An 18,173-nucleotide genomic window follows, 5' to 3' on the forward strand; every position below is an offset into this window, starting at 1 on the left:
TCGTGATGCCTCCAGAGGTTGCTTTATTGTACAGGATTCTTTTGGCTATCCTGGGTTTTTTGTTTTTCCATATGAAGTTGAGTATTATTCTTTCCAGGTCTGTCTCTTAGTATATTTTTATTGTACAGAGGAAAGGGTGACATTATGACCTGCATTCACAGGTTATTAACATGCAATTTTTCTTTATTATCATTTTGTGTTCTCTCTACAAATTCCTCTTCATAGCTAGCAGTTCTTCCTTCATATTCTTCATTCACTACTCTTCCAGATACCAAAAATGTAAACAAATATCAAATAATTACTAGTCTTTTATTTAATATTTATTTCTAGCCATTTCCCTGCAAAAGACACATTTTTTTTTTCTTTCTAAGGCTGTTGTGTGACAATACTTTTCCTGGGATGCAACACACATATCTACTCATCTCAAATAGGGATCCCATGACAGACCAAGGTATGGAAACTATAAGAGTCCAATAGGATTATGGATGTATGGTCACTTATAGGAGCAGAAAGGACTCAATGACAGGTCACCAAGGCCCTCTTCACCTCACAAATCTGGAAACCTCTGCACACTGCACAACCTGCAGGCAGCCCAACAGATTGGAGAATATCCTTTCCAAGTGGCTCAGTTGCTCTAAGCCTCTTTCAGGCAGCTCAGTTCAGTACTCTTGGCAGTTTTTTCCTCTGAGAGTTTTCCTTGCAGCTTAACTCTGCTTGTCCAAAGAGGACAATCTGCTTTTGTTGCTTCGTCTGACATGGTGTGGCCTTCTGAATATGGTTGGCTTCATGTACTTCCTGTAGCTATTTTGAGTTGTTTACTTTTCTGTTTAAAGAGCTCCCCCACAGGATGGAGTATTTTAACTCAGAAGAAACTGCTGCAAAATGATGGCTGAATAAAAATCTGTTGCGCATATAACACATGTTTGTCCATTCATCCTTTGATAGACATCTAGGCTTGTTAATCAGGCTATCATGAATACTAAATCAATGAATGTGGATTTGCAGGTACTTGTAGAGTAGGGTAGCTATGATTTCTTTATATATATATATATATATATATATATATATATAGTGTGTGTGTGTGTGTGTGTGTATGTGTGCATGCGCACACATGCGTGCGTGCATGCTACAGCTTAATCATATGAAATTTCTAGTTTTAATTATTTCTGAGCAAAGTAACTCCACATTGATTTTTGAAGTGGCTGGATTAATTCCTATTTATATAAGCAGAATGTGAGGTTTCCTTTTCTCTGCATCTTTGCCAACATTTGTTGTTTTTGTTTGTGTCCTAAGACTCACTCTGATTTAGTAGGAAGTGAACAGTTGTTATTTTGACACACTAAAGATGTTGAACAGTTTTTCTTGTATTTAGTGGCTACTTTATTATTTCTTCACCCAAAAAATTATATGCTCAGTTCATTTGCCCATTATTGATTCTGACTCTTTTGGTGTTTAGTATTTTAAGTTCTTTTATATAGTAATATATATTTTTATATAATTTTTGCCATATAATTACATAGCAAAGAATTTCTGGTATTTGGCAAACCAGCTCTATACATTTGATTTACATTTCTGTGCAGGAACTTCATAACTTAATGTACGTATCCTTGCCAATGCTTGGTGTTATTCACAGAGTTTGGGACTTCCAAGCAGTGTACATAATTTTCCTTTATTATTAGTTCCTGTTTGGTTGTATTCAAAACATCTTTAACCAACCAATATCATAAAGACAACTTCTAAGATGATGATGACACTTCACTGATTTAATTTCCTAATTTAGGTTTATAATACATCAATGGTAGATGAAGTTAGAGCCTAGATGTTTATTTTTTCAGATATCCAGTTACCTATCACTGCATCTTCATGATTTGCACTGTATCCACTGTACTGCTTTATCACACTATTGTAGTACAAATGATTGTAAATGCCTGAGACCTTCTCTATATGTGTTTTCATTCACTGATATGTATAATCTATTTGTTCTCACTTGTGATAATGAATGATTTGGGCAATTGTTGTGTGCTACTGTATACACTGGCATTTAAGTGTCCATATTCTCACCACCTTGCTTATTTCTATCATTTGTTGGTGCGTTATGTTTATATCAGTTTCAACATTGTGTCTGTTGGTGCTAACAGTTGTATTTCTTCATTTGCAAATTTCGTCCTATTACTTCTTGTGCGTAATTTTCCTAGACAGCTTGGGAATCAGGCTTGGAGAAGGAGTAGTTCAAAACACTACTCTTTCAGAGAAGGAGATCTGGGTTCCTAGTACCTATATTAAGTGGTTCAAATGTCATCTAACTCCAGATCCAGGGGATCCAAAAACTTGAAACATCCATGAGCATCCATACAGTTGCACACATACACATAAATGCACACATAAATAAATACCAAAGTAAATATTTTCAAAAGAAAATTTTAGAATATTTATGAGTGAATATATCCTAAGAAATTGTCTTATGGGTTATTTATAGCACATGCAAATAAATTTTTAAATTAACTGTGAGCATATCATAATATAATGCGAGATTGAGAAATTTCCATCAATGCTTCAGCATTCATCATCATGAGATTTTTAAATAGTTTTCATGTAAAAGAAAAGTTTAATTTGGGTAAACAATTTTTGAATTTATGAATTTTCAAATAATTCCTTCTTTATTCCTGAAAATGTTTAAATTAATTTATTAGTTTTAAATTTTAGTTTGGTTACAAAAGGTGATTCAATGGATCAGAGTAACATTCATAAATTTCTATATGAAATAATATTTGTAACATTTTAATTTTCATATTTATTAGCACTATGTTGTTTTAAGATATGTTGCTGTCTTAAGATCAGGATTGATGTAGTATTGCTTTTATTGTTATTGGCAGATATTGTCCTGTATTATGAGGCACTCTGCTCTGATGGATCACTTTTCTAAAACAAAGTGCTTTCTATTTTGAAATCTACTTCATTGCTTTTCCTTGTTTCACAGCTCTTGTTTATTTAAAAGTAATTTGATATTTCGTAAGCCTTTATTTGAGACTTTTCTTTCCATCTTTTCTTAACAATTTCCTTTTTTTGCTATGCTATGATGTCTATAATAATATAATCTGGTATTATTACTGAATATAGCATGCCTAGATTTAAAATAAAATATGCAGGTGAATATAAATTTTGTTCCATTCAACATGATTTCATGCATAGCACTTAGTTAAAAATATTTTCTAATACTAATCATTACTCTTTTCTTTGGCAAATGTACTAAGAAACGTTTTTCTGCTAAACGTTTGACACAATTCTGTACCCCTTTTGTTATATGCTTTCATTATAGTTATCCTGAATTAAAATTTTATATTATGAGACTTCTTTTTACTAACATGATTGAGATCTGTTTAATATATCAGCCTTGACTGATAAGTATCTGATTGATAAGTATTCCCTTTGAATTTGAAATTTTTCTAGTTTCAGCTCTTTAATTTTTAACTTCATATGACTATTAATTATTGTTTGGGGGGCTGAACATTGAGGTTTCTGTTTTTAGTTGTTGACTATCTGCTTCATTACTTTTATCTGGACAAAGGCTATTTATGTTTTGTGTGCTTTGTTGATAATTCTGAGGCATATTTCTCTGTTGTTTTTTTCTTTAGTAAGGTTTTATCTTGCTTTTTAGGGGATTCTTTTATTTCTCTTTTCTTAAAAAAGTATTTTTTTTTATGCAGTGGATTCTGATTATGTTATCCCTCCCCCCTATTTCTTCAAGTTCCTCTCATCCAATCCTTATCCATAACCTTCTTATCTCTCCTTAGAAAACAAACAGGCATCTAGGGATGATAATAATAAAATAAAATAAGATGAGCCAAAACAAATAAATGAGAATAAGACAAAATAAACATTGAAAAGAGCCAAAAAAAGCACAGGAAACATATATAGATGCAAAGACACATATGTTCAGCCACACAAAATCCTTTAAATATAAAACTAGAAGCCAAAACATATATGAAATGGACCTGTAAGCAGAAAAAAAAATACTGTAGATCTCATCTTTACTTTGTTTCTTGTAGTTCTTTAGTAGATATGAGTCCTCCTAAGATTTTACCAGTATATGATAGAATTCCTGTTGGTATCATCCTTGTTCTGCTTTTATGTAGGCAGCCATGTTGTGAGAGTTTATGAGTGTAACTTCTTTTTGACTTTTGTTTAAGTGGCTCTTTAGTAGGTTCTACTTAGAGATAAGTAAGCCCTATTGAAATAGCCATTCCTGACATTTTTGTTGAATGCTTAAGCTACTTAAATCTTCCTGTGTCTATGTCTGGTATTGTTAGCTCTAAGGGCCTTTATTGTTCCATGTATAAGGTGACAGTTGTTTTGTTGGCTTGCAATCTTCATAAATCATATTTTTGTCCAGACAAAATTCAAAGAAACTGATGTATTTATTTCTTCCTACATTTAAAGTCCCATTACCTTTGTTTTTCAGCCCAACAAATTCTACATGCCTCACCTTTCTCATTCCTAATTTTACATGCCATTTAAACGACAGAATGGATTATATGAATGGAACTCTAGAAAGTTCCAAGAGGAAGAGGAATTGGCAACTGGGGAACTTAGTCCATTCACGTCAGTTCTATCAGGGATTATGGAATAATAGTGACTTTTGCAACATTTAAGGGAGTAATGCTTTCCTAGTATTTCTGCACTTCTCTAGATATCTGTGCCTATTGTTTCCATGACAACTCTAATCCAACATTTAACTACTACCTCTATGGGTCTGATGATGACTCCATTGTTCTTAGCCATGGCTTATATTTATTTCATATTTTCACATACCAAGCATAGGAATCAACCACGCTTTCAGAAGAAAAGCTCTGGGTAGTGTCAACCTCACCTCTCCACATTCCTTTTGGCAGTGGCACTTTAGTTCCTTGGTTATTTCTTCAATTTTGACTGTTCTGGCTGTACCAAAGGGGTTTTCAAAGAATAACTCAGGAAAAGATTTGGCATTGAAAGAAAGTTGGTTTTTTTGAAGTTGAATACTCTGGTGGAATGATCCATCATATCTGGAAGTATAGATGTGTACATTTTTAGCTCTATTAAACAGTTTACATATTCTCTAAATGTTAATCCATTATCACACTCTTTAATATATATCTCATTTAAACCATAAATTATTTAAATGTTGTACTCTAAATTGATGAATCTAAAATTTAATCTACACTAAGCTGAAGAGATGAGGAGAACAGGCCACAAATTGTTAGGTTAATGGGTGTTATTAAAAACACCAAATTGTGATAATGAAATTACTTTCTCCCCTTAGATAATTATGGCTTCTAAGTCTTCTGTAGGTACAGCTCTACAATTGATTTGTTATCAATACAATTTTATGAAGGGTTCATTTAAAACTTTTTAAATTTATAGATGTATCAGAATGTATAATTTCTATAACAGAAACATCCATGCAATTTATGAAGAAAAAAAATCAAAGCACAAATTAATTATTAATCATTTTCTTAAGTTGCAGAAGTTTGAGTAGCCAGCATTTAAAATGTTGTAGATGAAACACACTAAAAATTTTCAGTATTTGAAATTTGATTTTTAGGAAATAATTTCAATTAGTTTTTTGCATCTTGTAAGAAATTCAAAAACTCTATTCTTCCTCAGGGAAATGTCAAAGTAGAATCATGATATAATGCATAAATCACAATTTATGTCTTTGTTCTATAGTGACAATAAACAGTTATATCTAACCTTTATTCTTGAATAGCTTCATCCAATAATTGGACCACGTAAATAAGAATTCATGGTGTTGGGTATTTAGCTCAGTGGTAGAGTGCTTGGCTAGCAAGCACAAGGCCGTGGGTTTGGTCCTCTGGAAAAAAATTTTAAATTAAAAGAATCCATATTAAAAAAAAAAAACTCCAAATCTATAAAAGACTGTCTTAATTAGGTGTTTTCATTGATCACTTGGAGAAATATTTAAGCTATAAGCAAAATGATAAATTCATTTTTCTGAATGGGTACATCCCCTCAATTTTTATTTACTTGAATTGTCATGACTATTGAGAAAATGAAGGTTTGTTACAGGACTAGTATTAATTCAGTCTGATTACCATTGAATCTTATAATCAGCTTCATATTTTGGATGAATAACATGCAATTTTGTAGCTTGGAAAACAACATTTGGTTTTTATATCTTTATCAACATCAATCCAAGATTGCAAGTTACTTGTTACACACCATAAATGGGTTTACATTCAGATCATAAAATAAGAAATTTCCATCTTTCTATTCAGGATAATTTGACTTTCAGGAAGGAGAATAATTATCAGGCTGATATTGTATACTTTATTAATAAAAATTCAGGTCTTTTGTTTCACTATATGGTATAAAGCCACACATTGCTCAAAACTTGTAGATAGTAAAGTCCATGTGAACTTTCTTTAGGAAGTTAGTGTAAACACTGACTTTGCTCTGTGAGATAATACAGTCACTATTCCTATATATCTCTGGGCAGAATCAGAGTCTGGTTTCCCATACATGGGAATCATCTTCTTGAACTGGCAGCATTTGTGACAGAATAAACTCCATTCACTTGTTCTATTAATGCTCTGTGCAGTCAGCAAGATCAATGCTGCATGGATGATGAAATGACTAACAGCCTTCCTCAGAGCCCTGCCGAGTGCTTTCTGTCACACAGAATATGTAATTACTGTACATATAACCAGGTAGAATTTGATATTCTATTGCTCGTGCAATCCCTGCAAACACAAGGAGGTTCTTAATGAGTAGAATAAAAATAAAGTCTTTTCTCTCTGTGCATACAGAGTCATTTATTATATTTTATTACAGAACTACCATTTAACACACTGAAATTGTGGGATAAAATCAGATTCTTTCCCCCCATTGGCTAATATGATGACCAAACAACTTGGCACAATTTAAGAGCATTGGATAGAAAAGATTTTCTGAACAGATGCCTCCCCAAGGCCCATTAGTTACAGCAGCAGAGCACAAGGTGAGCCAAAGCAGAGTAAATGGGAACTAATGAAGCCAGCAGACCCAAGGATACTTTGCCGAATGTAAGTAAACAGGCAACACATATCACACCATTAAAAATAATCCAAACTGCGTGATTTGAAACAGGTATCTTGTTCTGCAGATGGCACAGCTGCTAGTACTCATCTGAAGAGAGGTATTCTCTTTTAGAATAACTTCTGCAAAAAAGGAACATTAGCCACTTCAGGAATACAACTGGCTTTTTTTTTTTTTTTTCTTCTCTGTCTCCAGTTTCTGCTGCCTGCCTTCTTGCCTCCAGAGTTGCCCCCACCCTGCACATCTGAGATGAAAGCTAGCTTTAAGAGCTGAGTAGCTGTATGGGCCTGCAAATGTAAACCTTGAGAACATTACATTTTATTCTAACCAAACATAGGAAATATGAAGCTAAGCAATTACAAAGGAAATAATTGAAAGGAAGAGTCAGAACAGATGTAAAATGAAGAGAAGTATGGAAAAAAAAATCAACATTAAAGTCAAATTTGAGTCCCCTTTTACTGAGAAGAATGAGTTTATCATTTGCAGATTGAATATAACTAAGTTGAAAGGTATTTTTCATAACAATGATTTACATATTCAGCCTTTTGTTGGAGTAGGGTTTCTTTTGTATGACAGCAATATCTCTCCCTCCTTTTTTATATTTAAAGGTGCCTCTCCATTTTCATTGGAAGTCTCTAGATTGAGTGTTTTATAACTTGGTTAGAAAGATTCACTGCAGAAAGAACATTTAAATTCAGTTATTATTCTTGTGGTGAAATTTGCAGGCTAGTAACATTTTCAGTTATCCATTTGTGAATTGATAAATGTATACAGTTTGCGCAAATGATCCTAGTTACGGAGAATTATTAATGCCTCTTCAAAGTCTTATTTCTTAAATTAAAACTGAAAATACAAATAACAGAATATTGTTCTCTGACTTAGTAATCGTGTTTATTACATCCTCATTAATCAGGAGGTTGCAGCCTAGTTCCTTTTGACTGGACAGTATCAGTGAATGACAGAATGGTGAGAAACTTAAAGGTCATGCTATTGGTCAAGATATAATAATTATTCCTTGTTGTGTAATATTTGGATTGCAGTCTGGCTCTCCCAACACTGACAATAAAGTTTTCTTTAAATAAGAGAGTGAAGCTAGCTACTAGCTGACCAAAAGAAACCACAGAGGTTTTAGAGGACTGGGGGCAATGAGAGTGACATAGGAAGAAGTAGGTGGAGCTAGTGAGAGTCTTGACCCTTGTGGATCAAGAAACGACAGAGAGAGGAGGTCACTTGTGGCTTCTCTGCCACTTTTCTCATCATTCAGGTTCTTACCCCAGTATCTGACTGCTGAGTTGTTATTTATAAAGAATACTTAGGTAAATGTTTCATCTCCTGGCATCGAAACAAGCATATGAGCCTAATTTCCAGAATTTGTATAGAAGTTGCATTACTTCATGATGAAGTCACAGTGACTTCACAATGCATGCAGTCTATCATTTCCCTTAAGGTGAGTTCAAACGCCAGAGTATTAAATCTAATTGCCATTTGACTTCAGAAGAATGCTGAATCTATTTTCAAAACACTTTCCAATATCATGCACTGTGTCATACTTCAACTTCTAAAACTGCTCTTAGAAAATCTGTTTATGGGAAGTAATGAGAATTATGGTCTCAACTATAGCATTTTACTCAGGATCTTTCACAGTATTAGAACATTAAGTAAGAATATAACTTTAAGTATAGTATGAGAACATTAAGTAGTGCTCATTTCTAGTGTTAGTTGACTGTATTAAGGATCATACTAGACACTGGGGAACTTACCATTGGTAAAATGTAGTCTGTCTTTTGTGTGTTTCATAAGCAACAGAACAAATATTGACTATGCAGATGGTATATGGGAGCGTAAACTAGGACTGCATATTTAAGCATTAAAATACCATGTCCATTGTGTATGTATTTATTATCTAAATAATCAAGATATGAAAATTGTATTCTATCAACAAAAACACAAAATAGGTAGAGCAAAAAGGTATTACACACATACACACACACACATACACACACACACGCGCACACACAGATGTAGACATTCAAAGGAAGAAAAATATACATAGCATTTGAGATTATAATAAATAATAATATCAGAAGAATAAAGCGTGATAATGTATAGCATAAAATAAAACTATATTGATAAACTTAGTTGTAGTTGGGAGATAGGCAATCCAAGGTTCTTCTTTCATGCTAAAATTTTATTTTTTTGTATGATAAATAAAAATCTAACTGCTTAAACTTCTAAACTGTATTGTGATCAAATATGAACTCTGGCCAGAGCATTCTGATGACAAAGCTATACCAGTTAGGAAACAACAAAAATAACATTTAGTATACAGTGTTTTCCTTAGTGTAAATCTGAAACAACATTCAAGTCAGAAAATTTAAAAAAAAAGTAAAAGAAAAATTAACCTTCTTTGGCAAATCTGTTAGCAGTGTCACTACTAAAATCAACAAGATAAGAAAATGAAGTTAACTTACGTGAAATCATTTAGAATTCAGTCAATCTTGAAAACCTAAGGGTAGACAATTATCATATCTTTAGTATAGGAATCCTGTTAGCTAACTGCAGAAGCTATGAGATTATGGGAAGAAAATAAACTGAGAAAAGTAAGGAATAAGAATCAATGCTCCTCTTAATTAATGAGCTGAGAAAGAAGGTCTTTGAAAAGCTCTGCCACAGACAAGACAGAAATACAGGAAAGAAAGAGTAACATAATTTGAAGAATGCTAAGTCAAAAGTGAGGTTGAGAATAAATATTAAAGAAAAGTGTACAAATGAACAATAAAGAAAAGAAGAAAAACCATTAGGCAAGTTGCATCAGTAGATTTGTGGAGAATAGCAACATATGTTTGTTAACAGGCTGATGACTAAATGGGAGGCAAGACATTCAGCTCAGTGTATCTTAGTGTTCCTGGTATCCATACACAAAGCACAGAGCCAGCTACAAGGAAGATTTTTAATAGTTGTGTGCTGACAGACAGATAGAAATGGGCTGATCCATCACTGTCCATACCTGGCCTGTAGCTGAAAGGCAAAGAATTAACTCTCAGCAATAGCTGGAGAGAAAAGTAATATTTAGAAATTTTATTTTCTTATATTTCAATATAGAAATTGAAAAGAATTTTTTTAGCATTAGGAATGAATGCTGTTATTTACAAAACATTAGTGGAAAAGTAAATTATGAAACAAGGTTTAAGTTATGAGAGATGATAAGGTCAAGAGTAAAAGTCCAGCAGGCCTGTCTCCTGAGCCTGGAAGGGAAGAATTATTGTTGGATGTTATATAGATACAAACATGGATTGGCATTTCCAAGGTATGACAGAGTATATATGTATATATAGGCTTTAAAGTAACATCACAAGGCTAAAAATACAAGGTAGCTAAAGAATATAAGAAAAGTTGGAAATTTTAAAAAACAAGTGATAAGTACTGGCAAGAAAAACAATTTATATGCAGCCCTGAAGTACAATCAGAGGTTAGAAACATCAATTTATAATATCACTCACAAAGCTGAGCGATTTTAAGCACCTAGTATGAGAGAAGATTGATTGTGCATTATTCTACGATTAGGTATTTGGGGTAAGGTAAAAGAGCAATGAAATCAAGTGTGCAAAGTAATTGAGCAATTCAGAAAAATCATCTTCTTTCATGCTCAAATAGGGGAATACATCTAGGAAAAGCAGGTCTTTGGCCTTGGGAGAAGAGAAAAGGCAACAAATTGGATGCTTTTAGGAGATTAAAGAAGGAGTTTTAGTAAACCAAAATGATGAAAAGGAAAGATTAAGTGATTTGGTCAGGAAGTTGTAGTAGCATTGTATAGTAGTAGCTAGTGGCTATAACACACCTAAGTTAAAACTGCAAGAGTTGAATGGGGCAAGTTGCTTTCTAAAAATAGTTGTATTTTAAAACCTCATGGGGTTGGGGATTTAGCTCAGTGGTAGAGTGCTTGCCTAGCAAGCGCAAGGCCATGGGTTCGGTCCTCAGTTCTGGAAAAAACAACAAACAAAACAAAAAAAAAACAACAAAAACAAAAAAACTCTCATATTGTTTGCTTTCCAACAGTTTCCCTTATGCATATTCTAATTATTAGTATTCTAATCTCCCTCCCACCCAGGTTCCTCCTTCTTTCCCTCATTTCTAAAAGTCTTCTTCATACATCATGATGGGTTTTGTCATTATTTGGTTTTCTTTCTTTGTTTGATTTCTTGATTTTTATGAGACCCACTGATTTAAGCCTGGGACATCTGTGTGGACCTGTACTTGGGACTGTCCAGATAGATTCCTCAGTGGATATGTTAAAATAAATATTGGTGAATGCAGAAATGCTTGGAAGTTCACAATGCTGAGAATAAGCAATGATTTGGGTTGACTTGACTGCCCTCCCACTCAAAGACATTCATATTACACTCATTAAAGCTTAGAAGATATTAGCAAGAAGTGGATGTGGAAGAAAAGTGAGAAGCAGAAAATAAAAAAAGACTGTGAAATATAATCTGGTTTTTACACTCAGCTATTACAGATTTTCTTCATCTAGATACAGCAAGGATCTATAGTAGTGATGCAGCTTGAAATACAAAAGAAGACAATATACCAGGGGCAAAGCATTTATGCAAAGCTAACACATTCATTGGTAGTGCAAAAATTATTCAGAAATCTGAGATGGCAAGGTAATTGAGTTTTAAAGCATGCTTAGTTTTCCATGGGAGTAGAGCCAAGGGATAAGACAGATAAAATTCTACCCAGAATTATCAGGGCAAAGTTGTATTTAAATTTGTGAATAATACACATTACTAATACAAAATCTCAATGAAATATTACAGCCAAATTTCATTTTTCATAATTATTATTTGTTCAAACTTTTATTGAATAATGTTTTTGTATTACTCTATAGGTATTGTTAATAATACTTGGATGATTAATAATACTTGAACTGGTCACCAATTGTTGAATTCATTGTTGCTCATACTTCATGAATGGAAACCTTCTCCAGGTAAATGAATTAACAGACACTACCACATTATTTTTTTCAATAATTGCACACAAAAAATCTGCAATTAGCCACTGCTAAAATATGTTAGAATCAAACCTATTCCTTTCCTTAGGGGCATAAATCTTATTTATAATTAAAATAGAAGGGTAGTATAATAGCCACATCTATGTTTCAGGAACAGAAAGAGATACCAAACTATATTATCTTATTTTCCTGCATGTCTCAGACAGTAATCCTCAATGACCACTCTTCTGCTATTGTTCTGACTGGGAATAAGGAGATCAAAAGGCCCCGTTCACATCCTCAGATATTCAGAGACCATTTACAGAAAGCAAAACAGTGTCTCAATTTTCCATTCCCTGTTGGATCTGCCTAAGGGAATAAAGATAATTATGGTGATGAGCTGTGTCATTATTATTTTAATTTATTGAGTGCTAATGGTACACTCAGCACAGCAGTAAATAAGGAAAGAGAAATGGTGCCTACCTCAGCCTGAGGACAGAGACAGGACACAATGACATAGAGCTGTGTAATACAGGAGGAAAAGTGCAATGCTCCCTGACTTTAGAAAAAGAAGGAAAGAACTAAATATACTATGCATTGATTAATCAGAGACCATACAACTAAATAAGAGATAAACTGCAGAGAAGATAACAGCCCTGTGATTGGTGAGCTGATGCATGGTGGTTTGTAGGTCATAAGATAATGTGATAATGTAAAACCAAACAAAAAAAGAGTCGAAGGGTAGGCAGAAATTCAAAGATGCACTTCCATCATCAAATTTTATTTCCTTGCATGCTTCTAGGCTTTGATTATAAGTGTATTGCTACAAAGTTGGAAAAAAATGAATCATCCTTCATATTGGATGACCAATCAACCAGAGATTCATTCACACTTCAACAAGTCAGCTGATAACCTAGTAATTAAAGATAGATGGAAGTTAAAGGAGCAAAACGATCAACAAGACATATAGCGTCGCAAAGATGTGTGACATTATAGTTCTGTCTAATGATTATAACAAAAAGAACTTCATGCATAAAGAGAAAAGGGAATGGATAGGAATATACTGAAAAGGACAGTTGTAGAGAAGTAAGAATCATCACTACCAGGATGGGGATTGAGGGATGGTTCAGAGGTTAGGAGTGCTTGCTGTACATTCATGAGTACTAGTATCTGGATCTTAGCACAGTGGTGCTAAGGACTGCCATTCTAGCACTCACAGATACAGATCACTCTCCTTCTTCTGGCCTCAGCATGTATGCATAGGCTCATGCAACCGACCACACACATACGCTTGTATACTCCACAGATAAACATATAAATAAATGAATAAATAAGTAAATAGATGAACAAAGTCCCTCAAATTAGGTATATTGCATTAAATAAGACTTAATGATAACCTGAACTCAGTTTATAGATTAATTGCATTCAGAATTTATCTTTCTTTAGTCCTTCAAAAAGTATGCATATAATCAATTTTGAGTTACTGACTCAAAACCTAATGTGGTTGTCATAGCACTATTCTAGCCAAAGCCTATGGTATCTAGCCAAGAGGTAAATTCATCTTCTTTCCTTGATCATACATTAAATATTTTGTCTTAAATATATATTGTAAGTCCATGTTTAAAGATATTTTCTCCATGATTATAATTTATTATTGTTAATATATCTTTTACAGTCAGGTATTCCACCCTATGTTAAAACTCATTTGATAGAGTTTTAGTTAAATCAAAAGTTATTTAGAAGTATCTGAAAAAATATATCATCCAGATGGTGGCAAGCAAGAACTTATCCAAGCTATTATGTTAGAACCTAGAATCTGGGATTCACTTTAGATCAGTGGTTAAAATGAGGAGGGTAATTTTCAAGTTAAGTCTGTTGATGGGGTATTACAGACCATCATCTTGTGTTGCAAATTAGCTAATTGGTTAGACTCAAAGAAAAATAATGCTCTTGTTCCTTTTGAGTAAATACCTTGGATGAAGGCATTCAGTTGAGTTAAGCCCTGGCTCCTCATAATCTCAGTGATAAGGGAAGCTTTATTGATGGCTATATTTCAAAGAGATGGCTCCAGATCAGGAGGAAGACATTTTAAGGTTATAAAATTGTCAAGAAATATTTATGCCAAACTTAGTTAATTGTTTAGTGTGGTTTATACTTAGCCCACCATTTTTGAATGGTCAAAGAGTCCTTAAAATTTCGTATGTTTGAATTTTGATCCTACAGAGTTTTAATTTGTATAAAAGCATTTTCCTAATTCTCTGAGAATTTCAAACATTGAATTTTAATAATGTCCAAGCTAGGTGTCAGATGTTATTTGTATCTTTCATTGTAGAAGTGGTAGGGCACATTGAATACAATATATAATTTTTAAATGTTATTCTTTGTTTTATTTTTTGGTTGTGTGCCTTTTCCTAGTTAGACAGTGGCATCGTCACTGTGTGTAGAGGAACTAAGAATGTGTGATGACAAGTGAAGAGCCCAGGGTGTTCAGCTGTTAGGACAAACAAAATGAGCTTTTGTGAGCGGAAAGTAAATTTCTAAAATTAGCTTACTTAAACACTATGCCATAGGAAGAGATTATAGAGGAATTCCTGGTCAGATAACTTACACATTCACTGTGATGAGAGGGGAGAGGAGATTCCCAGATGAAATCAAGAGCAGAAAGAAGGGACCAGACCTGGGGCAGTGGTGACCATGAGGAAAAGGGATGCTTTGGCAGGAAGAGATCCTCACACACTTGCAGTCTTCATCTTTTTATTGTGGGTTAATATTTTAGGGATCATACCACACAGCCCTGGCTGAGCGTTCATTTTACTCTTTTTATCAGTACTGGAAGACAGCTTTCCATCCACAGCTGTCTGAAATGGATCTTCAGGTATAAATACGCTAGCATGTTTAACCGCACTATGTTTCAACTGAGACCTCTTTATGTAGGCCATTGGACTTCCCAATGTTCTAGGATACTCATTAAACTTTTTGTCACAGAAGTGGGGAACCATGACAGAAAAATATCCTGAGAAAAACGGTTTAAGCCAAAATTCAAATAGAGAACTCTGGAGCTAGACAGACATTGATTGATGCCATTTCTTTCTACTTTTTACATATTCTTTGTCAATGGTCATCAAAAGCCTCAACAACATGTTTGATTATTAAATATTTGTATCATTGATTATTAAGTATTTGTCTGTGCTGAAATTTGCCAGTATACAACAACACAGCAATTTCAATAGCACTGTCTCTGTTTAGCGAGCTCTGAACTGCAAGGACAGCCTCCAAGTTTTGGGAAAGGTAGCCATAAGATGTTACTGTTTATTGTTATGTGGAGAGCTGCCTATTGGTTAGGGAGATGTGATCATGGGAAAGAAACAACCAAGCTTTTAGCATCTCTATAGATTTCACGTTAGAACACTTCTTATTTCTAGAAACTATTTTTACCTGAATCTTCTAAGTCATCATGTCAAAATGACATTTTAGAAATGACTAAATCCTTCCTTATTGTAGAAAACATCCTCAGATGAAGGACATTGTACGAAAGTGTGTCCTTCATCTTTCTGGTTTTGCAGTGCTGCATAAATAAACAGTGCTGTGTTGAGGCTAAGCACTGAAAGTGAAATCTAACTGTTCCTCACAAATGATGATATACATGATTTAAATGTCAAGGATTTGGGAGATAACATTTAAAACTATATAATTTACTGGGTGAATCTTATATTTGATGAATTCAGTAGATTCTGTGGCTAGTAATGAGAGGGATTAGAATGCTAAAATCATTTATATGATAATGACCTGGAATATGAAAAGAGAAATATGATTACTAACATTGATGGATTCTGAACTTAAAGATATAACAAATGAGTTTGAAAAATGAAAGGGTTACAAGTTCTAGAATTTGAGGGACCTACATTAGAAGTGCATGAAACATTGATGATTGTTTGAGAAGGTTCTTCTAATTCTCTGAGCATTAGTTATTTTTAAATAACTGGTAAGAAAGATCTATAGAAGTATTATGAATTGTAAATGTATTATACAAAAAACCCTTCTGATAGATATTACATGTTCAAAAATAATAAACAAATTATTTTTGTTATGTATGTGTGTGTGTGTGTGTGTGTGTGTGTGTGTGTGTGTGTTTATCCACGCATAGGCCAGTGATCAGCATCAGATGTCTTCCTTTTTATCTCCATCTTATTGTTTTGAGAAAAGGTCTTTCACTGAACTTGTCATTCAGTGATTGGATAGAGCAGTAATCCAAACTCAAGTCCTTGTGTTTGAAAGGTAAATATGCTAGCCCCTAGCTCTTATGCTTCTATTTTTCCATTTCTAATTTCAATACTTAATTTTTTAGAGGAGTTTATGTACACACCAAAAATAGAAGAAAGGTAATGAGATTCCTCATGTGTCTCAAGTCATGCACAAATGGACATCCCTCTGTTTGTCAACAACTCCACATAGTAAGGTACATTTGTTTTAAATGAAGTTATGCATGGTTAGAACTTTTAAGGTATCTCTTTAATCTGTAAAGAGGAAAGCAAATATGATACTCTCTCTTTTTCTTTTTTACTAGATTGTAAGTGATGTTTTGCAGAGATAGGCCCTCCAGTAATGTTTACTTGCTTTTGAAACAACCACAGTAAATATATTATGTCTGCTTTAATTCCAGCATAACCACTGTACACACATGATGTTCTGGCAAATTGATTTTTGAAAGCAAGATTACCTAAACTGAACTTGGTTTAATTGATTTATTCAATGGAGACACTAAGAATAGTATCCAAAATGTTCAAATTAGTCTAAGACTAGTTAAGGAGCTGAGGGATGGAATAATGCCACAATCAAGGCCTTGTCTGCCATAGCGTTCTGCTGAAGAATCCTTTTAAAGCAACTCTATTTCTGGGATTCAGGACTGCAGAGACTCAAACTGACAATTAAACATTGCATCAAAAATGCCATAATGTGTGTATTATATTTTCTATGCCCCACAACATTAAACAGAATAACCAATATTCTTCAGAGAAAATATAAAATGAGTGATTTCACCAATTATGAAAGGAACATTGAGCTATTAAAATTAGTCTGATCTTTAAGAAATTTCAGCCCAGCAGTACAAACGTTATTAAAATAGCAAGATCATAACAAGTAGTCATTAGAATTTGCATATGTGAATGAGAATGTTCTTAATTACAAATTACATTCTCTAAATTATTTAGGAGCTGTAAATCAGCACAACAAAGAATAATAAGTCTAAAGAGTAAAGTGTTTCAGGGGATTGTTCAAATGCAAATGATGGGAGCAACAACACTAAATGAGGGGTTTGCTGTTGGTTTTTTAATCAAATATCTTATTGGAATAAAATATTATGACAGAAACTATAAAAGGTTTGAAAATTCAGGGGATACTTCTTATAATCTAGAATGCTATTTTCTAGAAGACCCAAATGCCTACAATATCATCCTAAAACAGAAGTGATTGAAACTAAGCCCATGGTTGCTAACAAGGTCAAAATAACCTTCTGTTACTGGCATTCATGAAACAGTAATTTACCAGGTAGTTATTACTAAGTAGCTCCTGTATGAAAATGACAGGAGCATTTAGATGTCTAGATCTTGGACAATCATCTTTCCAAAAGGATAAGCATAGGTATAAATTTTTCTACCACCCACTAATAATAAAAATAAAGAGAACATTTTTGTTTTCTTTTTGTTTTTTCGAGACAGGGTTTCTCTGTGTAGCTTTGCTCCTTTCCTGGAACTCACTTGGTATCCCAGGCTGGCCTCGAAATCACAGAGATCTGCCTGGCTCTGCTTCCCGAGTTCTGGGATTAAAGGCATGAGCCACCACCGCCAGGCTAAAGAGAACATTTTTGTGGAACCTAGCAAGAGTAAATGAGATATGCTGAAGACCCAGGTACTGAAGGAATAACTGTGGTGTGTTTCCTGCTTTTATTTTTTACTCCATATACCACATCAGGTACTAAAAACACTACGGTATTAAAATTGCAAACAAAAATCTCCTAGAGAAGTTGACTCTGGAACAAAAAATCAGGAAGGACACCATCCATAAAGAGAGAAAACAATCATACTCAATCGTAATAGTCACCCTGTTCAAATAAAAGATC

This window comes from Onychomys torridus, chromosome 9 (genome assembly GCF_903995425.1).
Source record: "Onychomys torridus chromosome 9, mOncTor1.1, whole genome shotgun sequence".
NCBI lineage: Eukaryota > Metazoa > Chordata > Mammalia > Rodentia > Cricetidae > Onychomys > Onychomys torridus.